General features: G+C 45.2%; 1 protein-coding gene across 2 annotated transcripts in view; it reads left to right on the plus strand.

Moving 5' to 3' along the window:
- Window positions 1-12,382, plus strand: part of LOC144498984 (protein kinase C-binding protein NELL1-like) — an 893,123-nt gene that overhangs the window by 636,007 nt on the left and 244,734 nt on the right. The window lies entirely within an intron of this gene.

Below are 12,382 nucleotides of genomic sequence, written 5' to 3' on the forward strand. Positions count from 1 at the left end.
GTTTGCAGAACTGAAAAGCAGTTGATATTGTTGGCGATTCTTTTCCTGTGAATACTTATTAAATTCTATGCTTTGACATTGGATTATGCTTCCAACAAAATAGTACCGAGAAGTTGAGGAGTGATAACAGGGTCTGATTACAGTGGTGACAGCCATTGGTACCTTACATCACTGATTAACAGCTCACGTACATTTTCCCCCCTATTGTATGTTTCTCCAGATTCTGAAAGGCGAGGAATTAAAAAGCTCCTCATTTCTTGGAATCTAATGTTAAATCAGGAGAACTCCAACACTATTGAGTCACAGGATAGACTGGCAAAAAATGAACGCAGTCCTCACACTCAGTTGCTTCTTTAATGAGGGCAACACGGTGGCACAGTGGTCAGAACTGCCGCCTCACAGTGCCAGGGACCCGGGTTCGATTCTAGCCTCTGGTGACGGTGTGGAGTTTGCATGTTCTCCCCGTGTCTGCGTGGCTTTCCTCCCGCACGTCAAAGATTTGCAGGTTAGGTGGATTAGTCATGCTAAATTGCCCTTTAGTGTCACAAAGATGTGTAGGTTAGGTGGATTAGCCATGGCAAATGCACAGGGCCACGGGGATAGGGCAGAAGGGAGGGCCAGGGTGGGATGCTCTTTCAGTGAATTGGTGCAGAATCGATGGGCCAAATGGCATCTTCCTGCACTGCAGTTATTAGAAACATAGAAAACTACAGCACAAAACAGACCCTTCGGCCCCACAGGTTGTGCCGAACATATCCCTACCTTTTAGGCCTACCTATAACCCTCCATTCTATTAAGTCCCATGTACTCATCCAGGAATCTCTTAAAAGACCCTATTGAGTTTGCCTCTACCACCACTGACGGCAGCCGATTCCACTCACCCACCACCCTCTGTGTGAAAAACTTCCTCCTAACATTTCCCCTGTACCTACCCCCCAGCATCTTAAATCTATGTCCTCTTGTAGCAGCCATTTCCACCCTGGGAAAAAGCCTCTGAGAGTCCACCCAATCTATGCCTCTCAACATCTTATATACCTCTATTAGGTCTCCTCTCATCCTACGTCTCTCCAAGGAGAAAAGACCGAGCTCCCTCAGCCTATCCTCATAAGGCATGCCACTCAATCCAGGCAACATCCTTGTAAATCGCCTCTGCACCCTTTCAATCTTTTCCACATCCTTCCTGTAATGAGGCGACCAGAACTGGGGATTCTATGCTTCTAGGGATTCCAGAAAGTTTGCTTCCATCATCTTACTCAGAAATCGATTCCACATGTTCATCATTCTTTGTGTGAAGAAGAATATCCTTACAGTGCTCCTAAATTATATCTGTCCTCCTGTCTTAGTTTTATTTGAAATATTGTTCTGGATATACCTTTTATAAAATCATCGACTATCTTGTACACCCTTATGAAGTCAAACCTTAGTCACCTCCTTCCAAGAATAAAAAGCACAAGTTTTTTTCTCATTACTCAGTCATTTTCTCTCACTCGGGATGTGGCTCATGGCTCTTCCCCACCTTGCCTGCAGATTTTTTTTTGTGTATTTGTCCTTAGACTAGGAGCAAGAGTGGGAAAGTCACAATCATTGCCCGTTCTTGGTTGATTGCACCACTGCAAGCCTTGTGCTGATCGTAGAAGGTAGACAGTTCCAAGATGTTGACCCAATGATGATGATGGACAAAACAGATAATAGTAATCCCATTGCTCTTATCATTCATAGAATCCCTATGGTGCAGAAGGAGGCCAATTGGCCCATCAAGTCTGCACCGACTCGGTGGCAGAGTATCTTCCCCAGGCCCTTTCCCCCACCCTATCCCCATAACCTGACACATTTACCAGGGCTAATCCATTTAACCTACACATCTTTGTGACACTAATGGATAATTTAGCATGGCCAATTCACCTAACCTGCACATTTTTGGACTGTGGGAGGAACCAGAGCATCGGGAAGAAACCCATACAGACACGAGGAGAACGTGCAAACTCCACACAGACAGTCACCTTGTATCTCCCTGTCTCTGCAACCTCCTGTACCCCACAACCCTCTGAGATATCTGCACTCCTATTCCAGTCCCTTGAACATCCCCAATTTATTGCCCTGCCATTAGTGACCATACCTTCAGCTGCCTAGCCCTAAGAGCTTCTACAAATACATAAAGGGCAAAAGAGTAACAAGGGAGAGAGTAGGGCCTCTTAAGGATCAACAAGGTCATCTATGTGTGGATCCACAAGAGATGGGTGAGATCCTAAATGAATATTTCTCATCAGTATTTACTGTTGAGAAAAGCATGGATGTTAGGGAACTTGGGGAATTAAATATTGATGTCTTGAGGAGTGTACATATTACAGAGAAGGAGGTGCTGGAAGTTTTAAAGCGCATCAAGGTAGATAAATCTGCAAGACCTGATGAGGTATATCCCAGGACGTTATGGGAGGCTAAGGAGGAAACTGCGGGTCCCCTAGCCGAGATATTTGAATCATCGATAGTCACGGGGTGAGGTGCCTGAAGATTGAAGAGTGGCAAATGTTGTGCCTTTGTTGAAAAAGGGCTGCAGGGAAAAGCCTGGGAACTACAGGCCAGTTAGCCTCACATCTGTGGTGGATAAATTGTTGGAAGGTATTTTGAGAGACAGGATCTACAGGCATTTAGAGATGCAAGGACTGATTAGGGGCAGTCAGCATGGCTTTGTGAGTGGAAAATCATGTCTCACAAATTTGATTGAGTTTTTTGAAGGGGTAACCAAGAAGGTAGATGAGGGCAGTGCAGTTGATGTTGTCTACATGGAATTTAGCAAGGCCTTTGACAAGGTACTGCAAGGTAGGTTGTTGCATTCAGTTAAATCTCACGCGATCCAGGGTGAGGTATCTAAATGGATACAAAATTGGCTTCTTGACAGAAGCCAGAGGGTGGTTGTAGGGAGTTGTTTTTCAAACTGGAGGCCTGTGACCAGCGGTGTGCCTCAGGGATCAGTGCTGGGCCCTCTATAATTTGTCATTTATATCAATGATTTGGATGAGAATATAGGGGGCATGGTTAGTAAGTTTGCAGATAACACCACGATTGGTGGCATGGTGGACAGTGAGGGAGGTTATCTCCAATTGCAGCGGGATCTTGATCAATTGGGCCAGTGGGCTGACGAATGGCAGATGGAGTTTAATTTAGACAAATGCGAGGTGATGCATTTTGGTAGATTGAACCAGGGCAGGACTTACTCAGTTAATGGTAGGGCGTTGGGGAGAGTTACAGAACAAAGAGACCTAGGGATACATGTTCATAGCTCCTTGAAAGTGGAGTCACAGGTGGACAGAGTGGTGAAGAAGGCATTCGGCAAGCTTGGTTTCATCGGTCAAAACATTGAATACAAGAGTTGGGACGTCTTGTTGAAGTTGTACAAAACATTGGTAAGGCCACACTTGGAATACTGTGTGCAATTCTGGTCACCCTATTATAGAAAGGATATTATTAAACTAGAAAGAATGCAGAAAAGATTTACTGGGATGCTACCAGTACTTGATGGATTGAGTTATAAGGAGAGGCTGAATAGACTGGGACTTTTTTCTCTGGAGCGTAGGAGGCTGAGGGGTGACCTTATAGAGGTCTATAAAACAATGGAGGGCATAGACAAGGTAGATAGTCAATATCTTTTCCCAAATGTAGGGGAGTCTAAAACTAGAGGGCATAGGTTTAAGGTGAGAGGGGAGAGATACAAAGTGTCCAGAGAGGCAATTTTTTCACACAGAGGGTGGTGAGTGTCTGGAACAAGCTGCCAGAGGTAGTAGTAGAGGCGGGTTCAATTTTATCTTTTAAAAAGCATTTAGATAGTTACATGGCTACGATGGGTATAGAGGGATATGGGCCAAATGCGGGCAATTGGGATTAGCTTAGGGGTTTACAAAAAAATATAAGGGCGGCATGGACAAGTTGGGCCACTGGGCCTGTTTCCATGCTGTAAACCTATATTACTCTATGACTCTATAAGGTTGAAGGAGATCATTATCAACTTCAGGAAGCGTAGTGGAGGACATGCCCTGCCTACATCAACGGGGACGAAGTAGAAATGGTCGAGAGCTTCAAGTTTCTAGGTGTCCAGATCACAACAACCTGTCCTAGTCCCCCCATGCCTCTACTTTCTTAGAAGACTAAGGAAATTTGGTATGTTCACTATGATTCTCACCAACTTTTACAGATGCACCAGAGAAAGCATTTTTTCTGGTTGTATCACAGCTTGGTATGCCTCCTGCTCTATCCAAGACTGCAAGAAACTACAAAGGGTCGTGCACAAAGCCCAGTCCATCACTCAAACTAGCCTCCCACCCATTGACACAGTCTACACTTCCCACTGCCTTGGAAAAGCCAGCCAGCATAATTAAGGACCCCACGCACCCCGGACATTCTCTCTTCCACCTTCTTCCATTGGGAAAAAGATACAAAAGATTGAGGTCACGTACCAACCGACTCAAGAACAACATCTTCCCTGCTGCCATCAGACCTTTGAATGGACCTACCTCGCTTTAAGTTGATCTTTCTGTACACCCTAGCTATGACTGCAACACTACATTCTGCACTCTCTCCTTTCCTTCTCTATGAACGGTATGCTTTGTCTGTATCATGCGCAAGAAAAAATACTTCTCACTGTACACCAATTCATGTGACAATCAAATCAAGTCAAAAGGTCTAGGATTGAATTGAACCTGAGTTTCTGGCACTGTGAGGCAGCAGTGCTAATCATGCTGCCACTGTGCCACCCTTCTAACCGCTCTGCCACCCTCAATGTTAACTATCTCTTCACCAGTGCTGTACACTGTATTGAAGATGTGGTACAACCAAAGCATTTAATCATGCCCCCATCTTGCACTGTTTTGGTTGTCTAGTTCTGTATTCTGTTCACTTGTGATTGCTATTCCACGTGTTAAATTGAGTAGCAAATGTGCCAATACCTCCTGACTCCTTTCAACTTTACCCTTCGTTATTTCAACATCAAACCATCTATTATTCATGAGAGTTCCAAACTGAGTAGCATAATGGACCCTGCTTAGCGGGACTTGGTGCTGTCAAAGTGCTTTCCCTGATAAAGCTGAAGCAGACAGGCCAGATCAAGTATATGAATGAATGAACTTGCATTTCATCTGCAGTAGGTCTTTTGGGATGACTGGAAAAAATGAATTTGAAATCAACATGATTTAAACAAAGCTCAAAGTCTATTGTAGAGTCTCAGCTTTCCTTATAGGTTGTGAAACCAGACTGTCTTCAGAATTCTGAGCAAGCTTCACAAATCATAGATCAACCATGCCTATCAAATAACAGAAACACTCATTGTAATGCCCTGAAACATGGAAAATCTAAATGTTGTGAGTGTTAATAACCACATCATTCACGCATCAAAACATTCATAGGATATCTTCACCGTGCTTTTCAACCACTCTGTGGTCTCATATCTCTCTGTCTCTGCAACCTTCTGGATCCCACAACCCTCTGAGATATCTGCGCTCCTATTCTAGCCTCTTGAATATCCCCATTGGTAGCCAAGCCTTCAGCTGCCAAGCCCTCAGGTCTTCCTAAATCTCTCCACTTCACTTTCTTTCTTTAAGCCAATCTGACTTCCTCGCCTGAGCTTTTGGTAATTTTGTCCCAATATCTCCGGATGTGGCTGGTGTCAATTTGTTTTCAATAACTCTCCTGTGAGGCACCTTGGGGCATTTAACAACATTAAAGCTGCTATATAAATGTAAGTTGTTGCTGAAGCATATTAAGGTTCCGCTGGAGCTGTTTGGCACGTGACAGAAAGAATTGAGATGTGGCAGACCTCCACAGTGGCACATGCAGCACGGTGACACAATGGTCAGTATTGCTGCCTCACAGCACCAGGGACCCAGGTTCAATTCCAGTCTTGGGTGACTGCGTGCGAGGAGATTGCACATTCTCTCTGGGTCCGTGTGGGTTTCCTCTGGATGCTCTGGTTTCCTTCTACAGTGCAAAAATGTGTGGGGGGGGTTAGGTGGACTGGCCATGCTAAAATTGCCCCTTAGTAAAGTTTTCCTTTGGATACGCAAGTTAGATGGATTAGCCAGGGTAATTGTGTGGGGTTACGGGGAAAGGGCAGGGGAGAGGCGTGGGTAAGATATTGGGGTGATTTTTCCCGTTCCGCCCGTCACAGGATTTGTAGCGGGCAGAGGGCGGACCATTGAAAGATCCAAAGACTTTGGGCTGGATTTTCCGGTTTTGGGATGAGCGAGGCAGGAAAATCCCGCCCCATTCTGTCAGAAGACTTGGTGCAGACTCGATGGGTCGAATAGCCTCTTTCTGCACTGTAGGGGTTGTATGATTCTGCGAGACTGACCAGGAATGACATTAGCTGTCATCACATTGAGAGGCAGTTTTGAAATGTAGCAACTTCATTGACATGAAGGGAAGCAGATAGTGTGGAAATAGTGTTTACAGCATGGGTAGCAACAACTTCTCGGTGTTGCAGCAAGAACATGACTATTTCCCTGCAAATGTTGTTTGAGTACATCCTCTCATCCAAAAGTATCAATTTTATTAATTGTTTGTGTTGTAAGGTAATCTCTACAGGAGGGTTCAGGAAAGCTAAAGAACAAAGTCAATAGCTTGGACCTGGTGACCTGTTTCCAAGGACAAAGCCATTCACCACTGGGCTTCAAGTGGAAAACGATTCTTTCAAAGTCATGATGCCACCATTCTTGCCAGTGTTAAGAAGCATGCGGGAATCAGCTGAATCTTTTCCTTTTCACCACCTTTCGTTTTAATGGTATTAGATTTTTAAAATGTCTGGGCTAATCTCCGCACTGACTTTGTAGCATTCCTGAGGGAGTGTCCTTTCGATGGCAAAGTAAAGCAGACGAGCGAAATAATCACCTTGCTGTATTTATTCCACAGCCATTAGCAATAGTCCCACTGTCTCCATATGATAATTTTCAGCAGTGAATTATCACTCCATGGGTTTGAGCATGTAGCACATTCTGTGATCTCACTCGGCTAAATAGGGCCATACTTGGAGAAACAGTGGCGTAAAACAAATAGCTTGACTGCGTAGCTCAGCGGCTAGAGCACTTGCCTTACAAACCAGGGCATGTGAGTTCAATGCTCGCTGGGGCCTGTGGACAAAACTTATCCGATGGGCACTGCAGGGAAAGTGGGAGGAGATACCGACAGTTTTGGGGATGGCACAGTGGTTAGCACAGCAGCCTCACAGCGCCAGGGACCCAGGTTTGATTCCCGGCTTGGGTCACTGTCTGTGTGGAGGCTGCATATCCTCCCCGTGTCTGCGTGGGTTTCCTCCGGGTGCTCCGGTTTCCTCCCACAGTCCAAATATGGATGGGCTAGGTGGATTGGCCATGTTAGTGTCAGGGGGACTCACTTGGGTAAATGCATGGGGTTATGGGGATAGGGCCTGGGTGGAATTGTGGTCGGTGCAGACTCGATGGGCCGAATGGCCTCCTTCTGCACTGTATGACTCTATAATTCTGTATTGAGGATAATCTTTTAATCGACTGGGCAGAATCGCCAGTGTGATTGTACTTGACGATTGTTCAGTCCTCTCTTTAGTTTCTTTCTCTACTGATAATTGCACAGCATGTTTTGAAACAAGTTTGCTTTTGTCTTTTTTTCCACTTAAATCTATGATCCCGCATAATGCCTGACAAGAGACAATTAGCCTGGGACCTTTTCAGAGTTGCTCCCACTCCACTGTTGTAACCCTTGCCTTTAGTGCATTGGAAGCACTGTTTACAAACAATGCGTTACGGCAAATAATTCATTTCTGATGCCATGAAATGCTAATTACTGCATGAGTTGTTTATGCCCTCCCTGCCCGGCTGAATTTTCAAAGGGATGTTGAATCCTGCTGAGTCATAGAATCCCAGAAAGAGGCTATTCGGCCTATCGAGTCTGCACCAATAACAATCCCACCCAGGCCCTATCCCCGTTACTACCCTAACTAGTCCCCCTGACACGAAGGGACAATTTAGCATGGCCAATCAACCTAACCCGCACATCTTTGGACTGTGGGAGGAAACCGGAGCACCCGGAGGAAGCCCACGCAGACACGGGGAGAATGTGCAAACTCCGCACAGACAGTGACCTAAGCCGGGAATCGAACCCGGGTCCCTGGCGCTCTGAGGCAGCAGTGCTAACCACTGTGCCACCCAGAGAAATGAAAGAGATGGAACCTGCGGCAGGCGAGCCCGCCATTTCCTGCAACCGGTTGCTATGCCGCTCTGTTGCTGTGGACCCTTTTCAAATCCATTTTCATTAACTTTGGATCAGGAGGCTGGCCTGTGATTGTCAAATGACTTCAGCTTCAGGCCTCATTGTGGAGGGCTTAACAATGAGAGTTTGGCAGCTGTAGCCATGTTTTGTTTTAATTTTTTGAAAACGTTTCAAGAGGGTGCCTCCAATTAGCAGCTCTCTCTCGTTCTCCTATCCACATCGGCAGTGCCCACCTCTGATAGCAAGGCAACCAATCTTCTTAGTGCTGTAGGGCCTCCTAATGGCCCTCAGTGCTTGGCAACCTGCCCTCCATCCTTAATCGGGCAGGACCCAGAGGCGTCCATTTAATTGGCCCTTCTCCTCCTCGAAAATCACCCTTAGGGTCCAGCCAACAGTATTTGCAGCTTTCCAACTCTCATTTCCTCCAAATGGTGGGATCCAGAACCAGGGATGAAAATGAGCTCTGTTTCATTTTCCATATTCCAAATAGAGGAACAGATGGAGATTGGGGTACTTATTCATCCCTGAAGGTGGCAGATCAGGTGAATAGAATAGTCAAGAAGACATGTGGGACATTTGTTTTTATCAGTCATGGCATAGAGTCTAAGAGCAAGGAGATAATGTTGGAGCTGTACAGAACATTGGTTAGGCCACAGCTGTGTGCAATTCTGGTCACCTCACTATAGGAAGGATGTGATTGCAATGGAGGAGGTACAGAAGAGATTCACCGAGATGTTGCTTTGGGATGGAATATTTGAGCTATAAGGAGACTCTGGATAGGCTTTAATTGTTTTCTTTAGAGCAGAGAAGGCTGAGGGGGGACAGGACTGAGGTGTATAAGATTATGAGGGATATGGACAGGGTGAATAGGAAGAGGGCATAGTTTTAGGATAAGGGACATGAGATTCAGAGGGGATTTGAGATTTTCTTTTCACTCTGAGGGTAGTGGCAGCCTGGAATGTACTGCGTGGGAAGGTAGTGGAGCCCAGAAAACTTACAACCTTTAAAAAATATTTGGAGGTGCACTTGAAATATCATAACATTCAAGGATATGGGACAAGTGCTGGAAAAATGGGATTAGTATGACTTTAGTGGTTGTTATGGTCGGTGCAGACTCGATAGTTACCTTCTGCTGAAGGGCCTTTTCTGCACTGTATGACTCTATGACTATTCTTCAATTTACAGCCTCCTGGTCTGAGAAAAGACTTTATTAAGGAACACCATTTGATTCTCGCTCATTAGGAATTTCCTATTAAATACTCTGGAAGATGCGGAGAGCAGCTTTTACATTATCCCCGCACGACTTGCTTAATTTGTTTGCTTTCACCTGAGATTGCAGGTGGCAAGTGTGCGCAAAGGGCAACATGCTTCAGAGGGAATTGGAGAGTTTCGGGACCGGACAGCTGAACATACGGCCGCTAATGGCGGAGCAATTAATCACAGGGCAAGAGGGCAGAATTAGAGAAGCGCAGACATTTCCAAGGTTTGCAGAGATAATGTTACAGAGACAAGGAGGGGGGAAACACTGGAGGTATTTGGAGTTTTAAAAACAAGGATGAGAATATTAATTCTGAGGCATTGCTGGACTGGGAGCCAGTGTAGGTCAGTGAATGCAGGAGTCATTGGTAAACAGGGCATGGTGTGGAGGAGAAGATAGGTTTTGGATGTGTTCCAGTTTCCCAAGGTTGGAAGATGGGAGGCCGACCCGGACAGCATTTGAATAGTTTTTTTAAAGTTTTAAGTTTATTTATTAGTGCCACAAGTAGACTTACATTAACACTGCAATGAAGTTACCGTGAAAATCCCCCAGTCGCCACACTCCGGCTCCTGTTCGGGTAACACTAAGGGAGAATTTAGTATGGCCAATGCACCTAACCAACATTCGGACAGTGGGTGGAAACTGGAGCACCCGGAGGAAACCTACAGAGATACGGGGAGAACATGCAGACTCTGCACAGGCAGTGACCCAAGCCGGGAATTGAACCTGGGTCCCTAACGCTGTCAGGCAGCAGTGCTATCCACTGTGCCACCGTGTTGCCCAATAGGCAAGTCCAGAGGTAACAAAGTCATGGATGAAAGTTTCAGAGCACATGAGCTGAGGCAGGGCTGGGCAATGCTACAGAGGTAGAAGTAGCCGATCTTGCTGATGAAGCGAGGTCACGGCGAACAGCTCATCTTGGTGTCAAAGACGATACCAAAAACATGTCCTGGTCCAACACTACAGTGAAGAAAGCCCACAACGCCTCTACTTTCTCAGAAGACTAAGGAAATTTGGCATGTCCACTGTGACTCTCACCAACTTTTACAGATGCACCATAGAAAGCATTCTTTCTGATTCTATTGCAGCTTGGTACGGCTCCTGTTCTGCCCAAGACCGCAAGAAACTATAAAGGGTCACGAATGAAGCCCAGTCCATCACTCAAGCCAGCCTCCCACCCATTGATTCTGTCTACATTTCACACTGCCTCGGCAAAGCAACCAGCACAATCAAGGACCCCACACACCCCAGACATACTCTCTTCCACCTTCTTCGCTCGGGAAAAAGATACGTAAGTCTGAGGTCACGTACCAACTGACTCAAGAACAGCTTCTTCCCTGCTGCTTTTGAATCAGGCTTTATAATGGATCTACCTTGCACTAAGTTATCTTTCTCGACACCTTAGCTATGACTGTAACACTATACTCTGCACTTTCTCCTTTCCTTCTCTGTGAACGGTACGCTTTGTCTGTATAGCGTGCAAGAAACAATACTTTTCACTGTATACTAATACATGTGACAATAATAAAACAAATCAAATCAAATCAAATCAGTGTCATACAGTTACGTGGGAGAGGATGTGGCCCCTGGGCGAGTGCGGTTTTGGGCATTCCATTATAGGGAAGTGATTGGAGCTTGATATTAGAAATGAATGAATAGAGTTATGATGTGATATTTAGAAAAATGTAAGTGTCATTTATGGATAGCCTGAAGATCTAAAAAAAAAGTGTTTGACATCATGAGAAGGTTTAAGAGGATAAATAAATATTAAAAGATTATACACAATATTGGGTGAGCTAGTAACAAAGCATAAATACATGATATACTCAGAGCATGAAGGAAGAAGTTAGGCTATTTCTTCACATGTTAACGTTGTTAGGAATAGGCTGCATTACCGGAGCAAAGAACAACAACTTTCAAGAGGGAATTAAATAAAAACTTGAAGAAAAATATTACAGCTCCCGAAGTTTACAGCAATGCAGGACGCCTTCAGGCTATTATCTCTGTGGTAGTCCTCTACATGAGCAGTTCAAGCTTAACCCACACACTCTCCCCTCATAGCCTTTCATCTCCTGCTGTGTCAAATATTCACGGCGAAAATATTCACAAGGGAAGAGCAGAGAAATTGGATTTAGAGCAAGCAGCTCTGATTTAGACCTTGCACAGTCACCATTAAATAGCCTCTTTTCACACAAACATTTTTATGAGGAACATAAGAACTAGGAGCAGGAGTAGGCCATTTGGCCCCTCGAGCCTGCTCCGCCATTCAATAAGATCATGGCTGACCTTTTCGTGGACTCAGCTCCCCTGAACCTGCCCGCTCACTATTTACTCTTCAAAAATGTATCTATCTTTGCCTTAAAAACATTCAATGAGGTAGCCTCAACTCCTTCTCTGGGCAGGGAACTCCACAGATTCACAATCCTTTGGGTGAAGAAGTTCCTCCTCAACTCAGTCCTAAATCTGCTCCCCCTTATTTAAAGGCTATGTTCCTAGTTCTGGTTTCAACTGCCGGTGGAAACAACCTCCCTGCATCTATCTTATCTATTCCCTTCATAATTTTATTTGTTTCCATAAGATCCCCTCTCATTCTTCTCAATTCCAAAGAGTATAGCCCCAGTCTACTCAGTCTCTCCTCATAAGCCAACCCTCTCAACTCTGGAATCAACCCAGTGAATCTCCTTTGCACCCTTCAGCACCAGTATATCCTTTCTCAAGTAAGGAGACCAAAACTGTACACAGTACTCCAGGTGTGGCCTCACCAGCACCTTATACAGCTGCAACATAACCTCCCTGTTTCTAAACTCCATCCCTCTCGCAATGAAGAACAAAATTCCATTTGCCTTCTTAATTACCTGCTGCACCTGCAAACCAACTTTTTGTGATTCATGCACAAGG

Source organism: Mustelus asterias, chromosome 9 (genome assembly GCF_964213995.1).
Source record: "Mustelus asterias chromosome 9, sMusAst1.hap1.1, whole genome shotgun sequence".
NCBI classification, from domain to species: Eukaryota; Metazoa; Chordata; class Chondrichthyes; order Carcharhiniformes; family Triakidae; genus Mustelus; species Mustelus asterias.